Raw genomic sequence first — 12,713 nt, 5'->3', positions numbered from 1 at the left:
GTCTCCCAGAAATTTGGTCTTTCCCCAAGAGGACATTCCCAGGTGTATTAAATAATGAAATGAAGAACAATTGACCTAAATTTTGTTTTGATACAAAAATTATGATGAAGTTGGCATCTCCAGTTCAGCTTTTTGTATGATAAAAATGTCTCCACCTTCTAGCTAGTTTGAGTTTCCACAAAAACAACAACAACAACGAAAACCATTCTCTGTTTAAGAGAGTCACAGACCTTGTCGCTGTTATCACACAACCTACGGGAAGTGTTTAAGCCTCCAGCATTCATATCCTTGGAAAGCTCCACAAAATTCTGTTAAAGTGAATGTGTTTAGTATTTGCAATTCTACTCAAAACTGTATGAAGAACGATAAATGAGCCATCTCTGGAGGAATGTGTACATCAAGGACCCTCAAGTGGGCCACTGATGCCAACTGCCTATATAAACACAGCAACGTTATGTTTAGGCCAAAGAGCTAACGTTGGTTGTTATTTTTTTTAAAACCTATACAATCTAGGTAGAAAAGCTTCAAGAAATTTTAGTTCTGCCCTTGGTGTCTTGAAACTTATTAATGTTTCTGTAAATAAAATGTGGATGTTGAGGCATTTTCTTAATTGCCTTATCTAAGGCAGTACAAAACCATTTTACAATATACCTAGAATATAAACGTATACAAGGTTCAAAACTACATCCAATCCTCTTAGTACCTTTTTTTTTTTTTTGCTGTCAAGTCAAAGCCAACTTATGGCAACCTCATGGGGGCTGAGCCGCCCCATGCAGCAGCGGGCTGTCAGGCTGGGCTGTCTCGTGCCGCAACAGGCCAGGCAGACCCACATCACAGTAGGCTGGGATGCCCCACACTGCAGTGGGCCAGGACATGCCATAACGGGCCAGGCAGCCCCATGCTGCAGCGGGCCGAGCCACCCCATGCCACAGCAGGCGGGCCACCCCACATCACAACAAGCCAGGCAGCCCCATGCCACAGCGGTCCACCAGGCTGAGCAGCCCCATGCCAGCAGTGGGCCGCTGGGCTGGGCCACCCTGCTGCACTGGGCCCCGAGGCGGCGGGAAGGCCTGGAGCCAGGGCGCCATGTCTTCCTGCTGCTGCACTGGTCCTTCTTAGGCCTCCAGAAGCCCTGAGGCAGCAGGAAGCCATGGTGGTGCGGTGTCAGGTCTTCTCGTCGCTAGGCTGTGGTTTCCTGGGCCTCTGGAAGCCCTGAGGCAGTGGGAAGGCCCGGTGCCATGGCACCCACGCGGGGATACAAAGAGAGATGCTGGCAACATGGTTTGCCTTTTATATAATAGGATAGGATAAGATACTAGATTTTCTTGCTGGACTGTCAGACTGCAGTTAGGGAGGATTGTAATTTTAATGCTACATGCATACCGGTACAGAAAGGTTTAGCACAGCACCTATAATGCTGACCCGTTTTCCCCTTCTACCTGCAACTCAAACTTTCTCCTTGTTCAATGAATATAATGGAATGGATCAACTCTTTCTTCCACTTTGTTTTTTCATCTTTACAAAGCGGGGGGCAAATTTAAAAAGCACCGAACAATGGCTTAGTTCATACAGTATCTATAACTGATTGCTGCCTAGGAGCTGCATGTGTGAACTAGTCCTACTGAGAAGCTTTCTGTCTGAAGTGGTGTGACAAAAAAAATCCACCTGCATACCTGGGATAGCCCATTCACACATGCAAGTGACTGCTCCATGTTGCAGTCATCAAGTGATAAATACATCTGCATGAACTAGCCTAATCATTGATAAATTCCAGCTGTTGAACAAGAAGGAAGTGACGGAACAAGAATATGTTTTTTTCTCACTGTATATAGAGAGAAATAAAAATACTTCTTCAGGCAAGAAAAATATGTCAGGTTTTCCCTTTAAAAATTAATGTATATATTTTAATAATGCCTGCAACAGACACAAGCCAGAAAGATACTATTTATTTTAGCACTTACAGTAACTCACTCACACATATGATAAATAACCATCTTCCAAAACTATTGCTTTCTGGGAAAGTGGTCATTCTGTAGTGCAGCCGACATATTACATTTCTTTAAACTGCATGACTAGGATAAAGTGAGTAAATTGTATTATTATGACAAAGTAGCAGGCTTGCATTTCTCTCTACCACTTCTGCTGAGCCCTAAAACCTCAGCACCAGCCTTGTGCGTTCTTCGCACCATTTACAGTGAAATTCTAAGTAAAGTTACTCTATCGATTTCAATGGGCTTAGACTGGAGTAACATTGCTTAGGATTTCGCTGTTAGTCATTCATTCACATGGTCAACGATGAGTCTGTGAAGCTGCCATGTTTCGAGTCTTTCTGTTGGTCCATCTAGCCCTGCAGCATTTATTGCAGAGACTTTCTGTATGAAAACGATGTGCTCCCATGTGCCCTCCCTTTACAACGCTGGGTCTGAATCTGTCCTCCCAGAGGCTCATTCCAAACACCAGCACCACGATTAACCCCTTGACAAACCTCCCCAGGCCAATCACCTGTAGGCTGGAACATGGATGTCCTTTCCACCCATCGTGTAAAGTGCTGGGCATCTAGAACTGGAATCATTGGCAGCCAGATGCAAGTCTTTATACTGAGACAATGCAGAACATTGTTTGAAGTCCAAAGTATTGGGATGGGGGGCAATTCTATGATGAAAGTTGAAGTTGGGAGGTAAGACAAGCCATTCAGCAAATACAATGTTTTAATTGTGTACACAGAATGATTAGTCCACCTAAAATCTTAAAAGGATTAATTTAACCACCACTCATGGGTCAAGTGAGGAAAGCAAGCCTGAGGAACCAGTAGTCAGGTGGGAAGTGGTGGTCAAGTGACTGCTCCATGCTCTGTGATGACTGCGGATAAAGAGCTGGATGTTGATTCAAGGGAGTACAAAAGAGAGCGAAAGAGGGCAGCAATGAAGACGGCCAAGAAATTAGCCCTCTCCTTTCTAAAAGTCAGAAGTGGTTCTAGAGCACTACTTACCCGATGCTAATGATTACGGGAATGCCATTGCAGGTTTTCTCCCATAGTGGAGAAGCATTAAGGAGCCATGCAACAACACATAATTATCCTGAACCCATTTACAGGGATCAAAATGAAACATGAATCAGAAATCTGTTGGCCAGTGGACTGACTGCCCAGTGGAATCCTTTTAAACAGTTATAGGCTTTTTCACTGGAGGTGTTTGTAGTGAAGGTTTGTATGATGCCTTAACGTTTCAGCATAAGTGAAGACATTTGTATTCCCCATGGGTTTTTTCCAGGGCTCATTTCGAGGGGGAACGTGCAGGAACGCAGTTCCCCAACGGGCCATTTTGGGCCCGTTTCAGCCTGGATTGGGGCCGAAATGGCCCGGATCAGGCCTCTGACAGGTGGTGGATCACTCTCCCACTCAGCAGCGGCCCGATCCTGATCATTTTGGGCCTCTTTTCAGCCATTTTCAGCCCCTTTTTGCCATTTTGGGCCCAATTTCGGCCCTGAATGGCCAGGATTGGGTCCAAAACAGCCAGGATAGGTGATGTCAGGGGGTGTGGCATATGCAAATCAGTTATGCCAATGACACACTTCCGGTGATGTCAAGGGCCGTGGCATATGCTAATGAGGTATGCTAATGAGTTCCTCCAGCTCTTTTTCTATGAAATGACCCCTGGTTTTTGCCCATTGCCATAAATCACTGGCTATTTTGCTGTACCCGTCATTCATAAGATCTCCTTTTGCACACATTAATCCAGTTGCAGTTGATTGCTGTACTGCTGCAGCAGCACAATTCCGAGCAATGCATAGAGGCAGCCTTTACTAATTCTACAGATGGTCTGCTGAAGTTGTTTTACTACTAGATCATTTTTAGAGATTACTTGGACTGCTCCATTAATTGAATGCTTTGCTTCAGGAAGCTGTTTTTAGTGTTGTGCCTACTTTAAAATGTAAAGTATGCCATCAAGTCGCAACTGACTCATGATGACAACCTCATTCACTTCCACTACATGGGGTTTTCAAGGCCAGAGATGAGCAGAGGTGGTTTGCCACTGCCATCCTCTGCATAAGTGCCCCAGTCTGCCTTGGTGGTCTCCCACCCAAGTACTGAGCCTTCTTTGCTTCCAAATTCTGATGAAATCAGGCTAATCTGGGCTATCGGGGCTGCTACAGCATCTACTTTAGTTTAAGCTTTTGCATTGCTCTTACAATTTACATTTCTTGCTTACTATAGTTGCTTGCCACTACTCTATTTTTTGCTTTTTATATATATTTTATTGTATTTTAATCGGGTCATTTCATAGAAAAAGAGCTAGAGGAACTCATTAGCATAACTCATCAGCATATGCCACATGCCTTGACATCACCGGAAGTGTGTCATTAGCATAACTGATTTGCATATGCCACACCCCCTGACATCACCTATCCTGGCTGTTTTGGACCCAATCCTGGCCATTCAGGGCCGAAATTGGGCCCAAAATGGCAAAAGGGAGCTGAAAATGGCCAAAAAGGGGCTCAAAATGGTCAGGATCAGGCCGCTGCTGAGTGATCCACCACCTGTCAGAGGCCTGATCCGGGCCATTTCGGCCCCAATCCAGGCTGAAACCGGCCCCAAATGGCCGAGGGTCAGGTGGGCAGGGCCACCTGACATGTGACCTCTTTGGGGAACTGCCAGAACTGCATTCCTGCATGTTCCCCCTTGAAATAAACTCTGATTTTAATAGAATATCATGTTTATGAAATTTGCTGCAAGCTACCTTGTGCATTCATATGGAGTTGTTGTGACTAGTAAAGTTAAAGTGGGAAGTCAGTAAAATGCATTTTGTGCAGCCAGTTCCACTCTTATCTGGCATACAGACAAACTCAGACCGTTGCATCTCTGCTTACTGAATTAAAAGAAACAAAGGGCACCCCTGCAAAAGAAAGCTGGTTACTTCCTTGTCATTACAGCCCAATGGTCTTTGTTCTTTCAATGGCAGGGCTGCTCCCCCACCCCCCACCACCATGACCCTCTCCTTGAACCAAATCAACCCTTAGAAACTCTAATTCATTAATTTGTTTAAATAGAATCATAGAATCATAGAGTTGGAAGAGGCCATACAGACCATCTAGTCCAAGACAGAAATATTTCCCTTTAAAAATAAAATGGCTTGCAACATTGTTCTCCCCTCCCCCATTTTCTACTCACAACAACAACCCTATGAGGTAGGTTAGGCTGACAGTAACCAGTCCAAGGTCACCTAGTGAGTTTTCATAGCAGAGTGGGAATTCAAACATGGGTCTCCCAGATCTTAGGCTGACACTCTAACCTTTAAACCACACCAGTTCTCGGTATGGCCTGAATGAGCTAAGTTAGCACCAGAAGAGATTGAGGATTTACAGAGGTAAACTGATATGGCATTCTGGCTTAAATTTCCCTCTCCTGATTGTACTGAAATCTAGTGCACTCTACAATACAACAGTGATTGATTTTACTTTAAACTTGATATACATTAATCAAGGATCTTTCATGCCCTTCCCTTCTGTACTTCTGAAGAAGTGAGTGCTTCTAGCTATATCAATTACTTCATAAATTTAACGTTGCTAAAAAATTAATATTAATTCTACTCCTGTGTGCAAAGGAATTAAATCTAAATAGCTCAGGAAACAACAGTATAAAAGGCACATCAATATTGATTTTACAAGCAACACATGACTGGTTCAATTAACAAACAGCAACAGTTTTATCAATACAACACAAATGACTAGATTTTTGATTAATATTCAAGGGAATTGAACATTTATTTTCTTCTTTAAAAAATAATTATCCTAACTTAACAGCTACAATACCCTTTTATCTATAACCTAGGGGACGTTCCATTTAAAATTAAAGATGGGGCTTGGGGAAGGGGCTGCTCGTGCTGAGAAATAATGCCAGCCCCTGACTCACATAAAATTAATTTGACAGTTTCCTTTCCCATGCTTGAGGGCATTTGTCAGCAATACTTAATTTCTAACAGAAGCAGGTGCCAGAGCCCAGCCATGTCTCGAATGTTCATGCTGCCTGCCCCAGAAGCCTTGCTCTCTCATTCCTGGGCTCAGTGTTGAAGGAGGTACATTCTGTGGAAGGTGAGGCACACAGCTACTTTTTAATTCTTAATTTCACGTTTTCCAGCATCCCTTGCCAGAGCTCTGGCCTAAGTTAAACCACGTCAGTCACACAATTTGATTGGTTCTAAACTATAAACTAGAAAATACATCGGCCTTGGGGATGGTCCATGGACTTCCTACATACTCTCCGTTCCATATTTAACACTGAACCAAAAGTCGAGGAAATGTCTCTTGTGGAAAAAAAAGCAGGCACCCCTTCCTTTGAGTCAAGAGGTTCCAAAGATTTCCCAGGCAAGGGATACTACTTTCCACAGAACTGCTCCTATCTGCATTGTGGACTGTGGCTAATTCAGTACCATATGCATCAAAGATTGGATGTTTATTTAATATACATTCAACATCTTTCAAAACACCTGTTAATTGGCTCACTGGGGACATTCAGGCTAAGATATAAACTACAGAAATATTTCATGCTTCAGTCCTACTAGTATTCCACTGCTTCAATTAGTTCAAGAGGAAAGCTAACATAAGTTTATTCTCCCTGATGTGTTAGCTTTATATACATAGGGATTTTTTTGACACTGTAGGAATAGACCGCTGCTGCAATCCAGAGCTTTATTCACAAATGCCGAGGGTCAAATCAAGAAGACAGGGGAGCACCCACACTCTCCGGCTGCTCCCGGCGGGAGATTTCTTCTTAGTTTTAGTTAAACAGAATTTCTGTTAAACAGAAATTCTGTTTAACAATGAACAAGAGAGGAAATTCTGTTTAACTAAACCTAAGAAGAAACTTGATTCTTGTCCAGCAGGTTATTTTTCAGTAAAAGAAATACGCTTTATACTAAGAATTTATTTCTGGCTTTTGATGAAGCTGTGAGCCTTGTGAAACAGGACAATTTAGCCAGGCAAACCCGTTGCCAATCTCCGGCCGGGAGCAGCCGGAGAGTGTGGGCGCTCCCCCCTGTCTTCTTGATTTGACCCTCGGCACTTGTGAATAAAGCTTTGGATTGCAGCAGCGGTCTCTTGGCGTGTCCTTAGTGTGCCTTTGCCTTGGAGTTTGGGACCGTTCCCCCTGTCCTTTTGCACTGTAGGAATAGAGGCAACTCTACATGCCTGGGCACAGGGCGGGGGGTATATTTCTCTTTCTGTGTATTTTCTTCCTGATGTACAGGATGGCTTTCTGTTTGGAATGGGGAAGCCCTGCCTAACCCCTTCTCTCTGTATCCTTTCCTTGCTCTCTTTGGGTCAGGTTACACATGTACTAAACTTGTGTGTGATTGGGGGGAATCCCAACTTACCTCGAGTTTAACAGGTGACCGCCCCCACCTTCAAAATGTATTGGGAAAACGGAAAATAACAACAACATTTGATTTATATACTGCCCTTCAAGACAACTTAATGCCACAGTCAGAGCGGTTCACAAAGCATGTTATTATTATCCTCACAACAATCACCCTGTGAGGTAGGTGGGACTGAGAGAGCTCTGAGAGAGCTGTGACTGACCCAAGGTCACCCAGCTGGCTTCAAGGGGAGGAGTGGGGATGGAATCAAACCTGGTTCTCTATATTAGAGTCCTACTGCTCTTAACCATTACACCAAACTGGCTCTCCAGTGTGTGTGTGCAGAGGCAGTTGAGACTTTGTCTGTTCCCACTTTCCATCCAGTAGGCTTTCACAGATCGAAAAGAGCCATGGGTGTGAGTGAAGATAAGTGTGGTCCCATGTTAATTTGATTTGAGTTGGGGTTTCCCTCAGACACACATGAGTTTAGCGCATGTGTAACTCAACCCTTTCTCTCCTGGCTCTTATAAGGAGCAAGACATGTTCCCAACTCTCTCCATGGAGCCATGAGGTGTACCTTAACAATAATAATAACATTCGATTTATATACCGCCCTTCAGGACAACTTAATGCCCATTCAGAGTGGTTTACAAAGTGTTATTATTACCCCCACAACAATCACCCTGTGAGGTGGGTGGGGCTGAGAGAGCTCCAGAGAACTGTGACTCGCCCAAGGTCACCCAGCTGGCTTCAAGTGGAGGAGTGGGGAATCAAACCCAACTCTCCAGATTAGAGTCCCGTGCTCTTAACCACTACACCAAACTGGCTCACACACTCATGATGCTGGACCAGCTGGCCATATGATAGTGAAAGCTACATTTTGAGCTAAGGTTTTTCTTTTCTTTCTTCTACAAGAAATGCTGTGAACTGCAACTACCTAATAAATGTAAGTTTCCCCCCCACAATTTACTTGCATGAAGACTGATTTTTCTCCATGTGTTTCACACTTTGCTGACTGGGTAAACTACACTACACTACATCACACCACACTAATAAGTATACATATCCCAATAGACATCACACCCTCCTGAAGTTTCAAGTGACATAGGCCCTTTTCACACTACTTACCTGCTCCTGGAACGCTGCGAAATAGCGCGCAAAAACCGTGGAAGATAGCGTCTTCTTGCATGACATCGCACAAAACTCTCGCAAGAAGACGCTATCTTCCGCATTTTTTGCGCAATACTTCACAACGTTCCGGGAGCAGGTAAGCAGTGTGAAAAGGGCCACAGTACAGGAAGTACTGTTCCATGTAGTATATTTCTGAATATGAACTTTTACCCCCAGTTGCAAAGAAATTTAATTAAGGCCATATAAGACCATAAGAGTAGACATGCTGGATCAAATCAATGGTCCATTGAGCCCAGCGTTCCATTTGCACAATGGCATGGAAATCAGAGAATTCCCCTGTTACGGCCCCCCAGAAAAAGTCTGCAGAAGCTTATTAGCCCACTGGTACTAGATCAAACAGAAGCTCCATTTGGTCCTCATGGAAGATAACTATTGATGGACTTATCCTTCTTAAATTTGTCCACATCTCCTTTTACCTAAACCAAAAGGCCATCAGTGCATCCTGTAACAGTGAATTCTACAAATTACGTTCTTGCAAAAAGGAAGTGGCAAATTACAAACAGATGAATATTGTCCTTTCAGTTCTCAGCCTGCAAAAAGTTGCCCCTCCTATCAGCCACTCACTTAAGCAGAATAAATACAATGGACAGTATGGCTATGTATAAGCAGGGCTTTTTTTCAGCTGGAACGTGGTGGAACGGAGTTCTGGAACCTCTTGGCACAGAGGGCAATCAAAACTCCCCTCTGTCTGGAGATCAGGGGGCGGGGCCACCAGCCATGTGACCATTTTCTCCAAGGGAAACCCACTGAGTTCCACCACCTCTTTTCCCAGAAAAAAGCCCTGTGTATAAGTGACATTTACATGCATTTCGTCAAGAGAATAGTGCATAAGAAGCAAAATATAGTCAATGAAAAGCAAAGGTGGGCTACAGAGGCTTCAGCTAGCATTACTTGAGAGAGAAAAAATTCAGGCAGCTTCTCCTCCTCTAACCATTTTATAAATGGACCTTTAACAATCGTGTCAATGCATTCTTTACAATAGGCTGGGACAAGCAGGGACTTAAAAACCATGTTCTTGCTTCCCCCCCAGCAGAAAGCATTAATCAGTTTGATACACTGATTAACACCTGCACTCTAAATCTTTGATTAATAATTTAATCAGAGTTTCACCCTGTAAAAGGATATTCAGTGCTGATGGCAGCTTTGGTAAACAATCAATGTGTGCCTGTTTTATTCAGACAATGCTATTAAGATGTTTGTCCCCAACAGCAAATTGTCTGTCTCTGCTGCTTATTCAAACCGTTATCACCGTTAAGTAGCCTAGGAGTATCACCTGAATTGAAGTGCTGTAATATTTTTAATCAGTTAATTCATCAACTGATTCAAAGCAATACAGTTAATTGACTCAAAGGACTCTAATCACTTGGCAGCCCTGTCCCTTTCTCCTTCATTCCTTCAAGGAATGTAACAACCTGCCATTCCCACAAAAGCCTTTAATGCCCATGAGTGAGATCTTGGCACCATGCAAAGGCATTGGTGTGCTTGTGTAGTTATATATCATGTCCATATATCCCATGGCTCTGGAACATGCTGATAGAAACAGTACTTAACTAATGCAAGGGCTTTGCTTTTTCAGACCAAATAGTACATTTCATTCAGCACTGATGGTTTCCAGAATAAGGATTCCAGAAGGAGGAATCCAAGTCCATTTGAAAAATGCAGGATATTTCACCATTAGTATTTCTTGGACATCTTCATTCATACCATTGAAAATCCTTTGCGAGAAATGCCCCCCTGGGACCTTTAGAGCAAAACAAATTTAAAGGACTCCAGAGGATGCGACACTGATATGGACACCTAGGTTCACACTTGAAGCAATCCTCTGACACCACCATGAAGCAATCCTCTGACATTTTGTCTTGTGTTGTACACATTAATTTCTCTTCTTCTTCTTTCATTCCTGATCAAACAGGTCTCAGAAGCAACAAAAACTTTGCAAGACCCGTAACTAGACACAATGGTGGGAAGAATGCCTACACCACTGAAAATAATCAACTCCATCATTTACTTCAGAAAAAATACCCTTCCCAAACTAAATTTGTAATCTTCAACTGCTTAATATAGAACTAACAGGAAGCAATTCCTCTAACTACTGTAGGACCTGTCAAGAAGTAGAGTTGCCAGCCTCCATTCAGACCCTTTCTCACACTGAAAGGGAAGTTTATGAATATGACAATATTATGAATCCTTTTCCTCATGTGCCCTGAGTAGACATGGGCACGAACCAAAAAAATTTAACGAATCAGCAGTTTGTGGTTCGGTGCCGACGACGATCCCGAAGTCACGAACCACAATGAACATTTTCTGTTGCGGAAATGGTTCACAGGTGCCAGAACGGCCCCTGTTGCACTTAGAGAGCCCATATTCACAAGGAGTGTGTAGCAGACTCTCCTCCAGCCAGCAGCCAAGTTTGGTCAAGATTGCAATAGGGATCTTGGAGTTATACCCTCTCCAATCTGAGGCCCTCAGGAAACCCCCACTCGATACAGTGGCAAGCAAGAGCTCTGTCCCACTCCACTGCTCGCTGAAAGTGAAACCAGAACTGGAAGCGCAGTGCTTTTTATAAGCTGAGGTCCCATAAAGCGACGCAGGAGGTCTGTTTTGGCTGTCGGAGCTGCCTATCAGGGTTTGCAGGGATGAGATTGGAGTGCTCGTGGCTACAGAACACACCCTCCCCCCTCCGGGTGTCTTCTCCCAACTTGTAACCACTTTGCAGCTCCATGGTTGGAAGGAAGACCTGCCGATCAAGGTAAGCTGGGCTTCAATTCGGGTTTCCAGGGCAACAGAAGGAGTGCAGACAGAGTTCAGGCATTCCCCCGGCTCTGTTGTCAGGGGAATTGATTGATGTCGCCTGACTGACTGGGTTCCCGAACCACGACCAAATGCACTGAACCAGGCTTCTTCCGAATGCTAGTTCATTTGCCATGGACAATCATGAACTGCCAGGTCGCGATCGCGCCAATTTCATGGGTTTTTGAAGTTCGTAATTCGGTTCATGCCCATCTCTAGCCCTGAGCACAAGACACGCTGCCTAGCTAGGCAGAATTGTGCCCAACCCGGCTAGAGTGGGAAAACTACTAGAACGTGAGTCATAGGCAGGACTGTCTAGCGGTCCTACCCCTCAGAGATGTGCAAAGATTTAACGCAAAAGCGGTCTTCCATGAGTTCCTGAGTTTATCTCATCCACACACTTTTCTCCTTCATCCACCTTCCTAATCAGTGTTATTCAGGGATCTGATAACTCTTCCCTTCCTGTAATCGCAGAACATCAATCACTATTTGTTACAGTTCCTCTCAGATATGCACAATCATATCTTTCCCAACTCACTGTCTACCTCCGAGACAGCCATTAAGCTATTGTTTTGGGGGCAGAAGATGCAATCCTGCCACAGGGTATGTTTGCACTATAATTGCAGATACCAACAAACACACACTTGGGGATAACTTACCAATCTATGAATAATATGAATAATTATATATATTATATATAATTATATAAATGTACAATAGATAAGTACAAAAATATTCATCCAACAATACAAAAGTTCACTCTTCCATCAATACAGATAATTACGACATGTAAATCCAGGCAACAGACCGGAAACCTCCAGTAAAGTCCCCCAGCATTGGAACAAGTCTCCAAATAAATGTTCATTTATTCCCAACCATCACAATAATCCAAATGCCAGAGGGTCCCGCATAGCCGTAAATTCAAAGGATATGTGGGCATCTACAGCCTAGTGCGAATCTCAGTAGACCTCAGTAGACTGTAGAACACACAATAATTAACATCAATCTCTTTGTTTTCTTATGCAGGTGGAGAAAAGCACATGGAACGTAGGACCCTGAAGGATCCCTGACCTGGCTCTACAAGCGGCCGTCAATGTTATTCAGCTTGTTTCATCCCGCAAGAACTTTCTCAGGTGCCAACTGAAAATCCACCCATAACTGACTTCCACCAATTCCAACAGAAAATCTCATGTGTAGTTCATTCAAAGCGCCCAGAGGTCGGTCGATACACCGGATGAAACAAGCTGAAGTTGTTCATCCCCAAGTGTGTGTTTGTTGGTATCTGTGGTTGTTCCTTGGGGACACCTCTCAGTAGATTTTGCACTATAATTGGGCTGTCCAGCCATGTGGTCAGTATGTGTGTATTCTGAACTCATGCATGTA

The 12,713-nt window shown here is 43.8% G+C and overlaps 1 protein-coding gene across 2 annotated transcripts in view; it reads right to left on the bottom strand.

Annotated features, from left to right (window-relative positions):
• Positions 1-12,713, bottom strand: part of GRID2 (glutamate ionotropic receptor delta type subunit 2) — a 1,267,968-nt gene that overhangs the window by 825,594 nt on the left and 429,661 nt on the right. The window lies entirely within an intron of this gene.

The sequence above is a fragment of the Eublepharis macularius genome, chromosome 10 (genome assembly GCF_028583425.1).
Source record: "Eublepharis macularius isolate TG4126 chromosome 10, MPM_Emac_v1.0, whole genome shotgun sequence".
NCBI lineage: Eukaryota > Metazoa > Chordata > Lepidosauria > Squamata > Eublepharidae > Eublepharis > Eublepharis macularius.
Note: the sequence above shows the minus strand (reverse complement) of the source record. Positions and strands in the feature narration are given on the sequence as shown.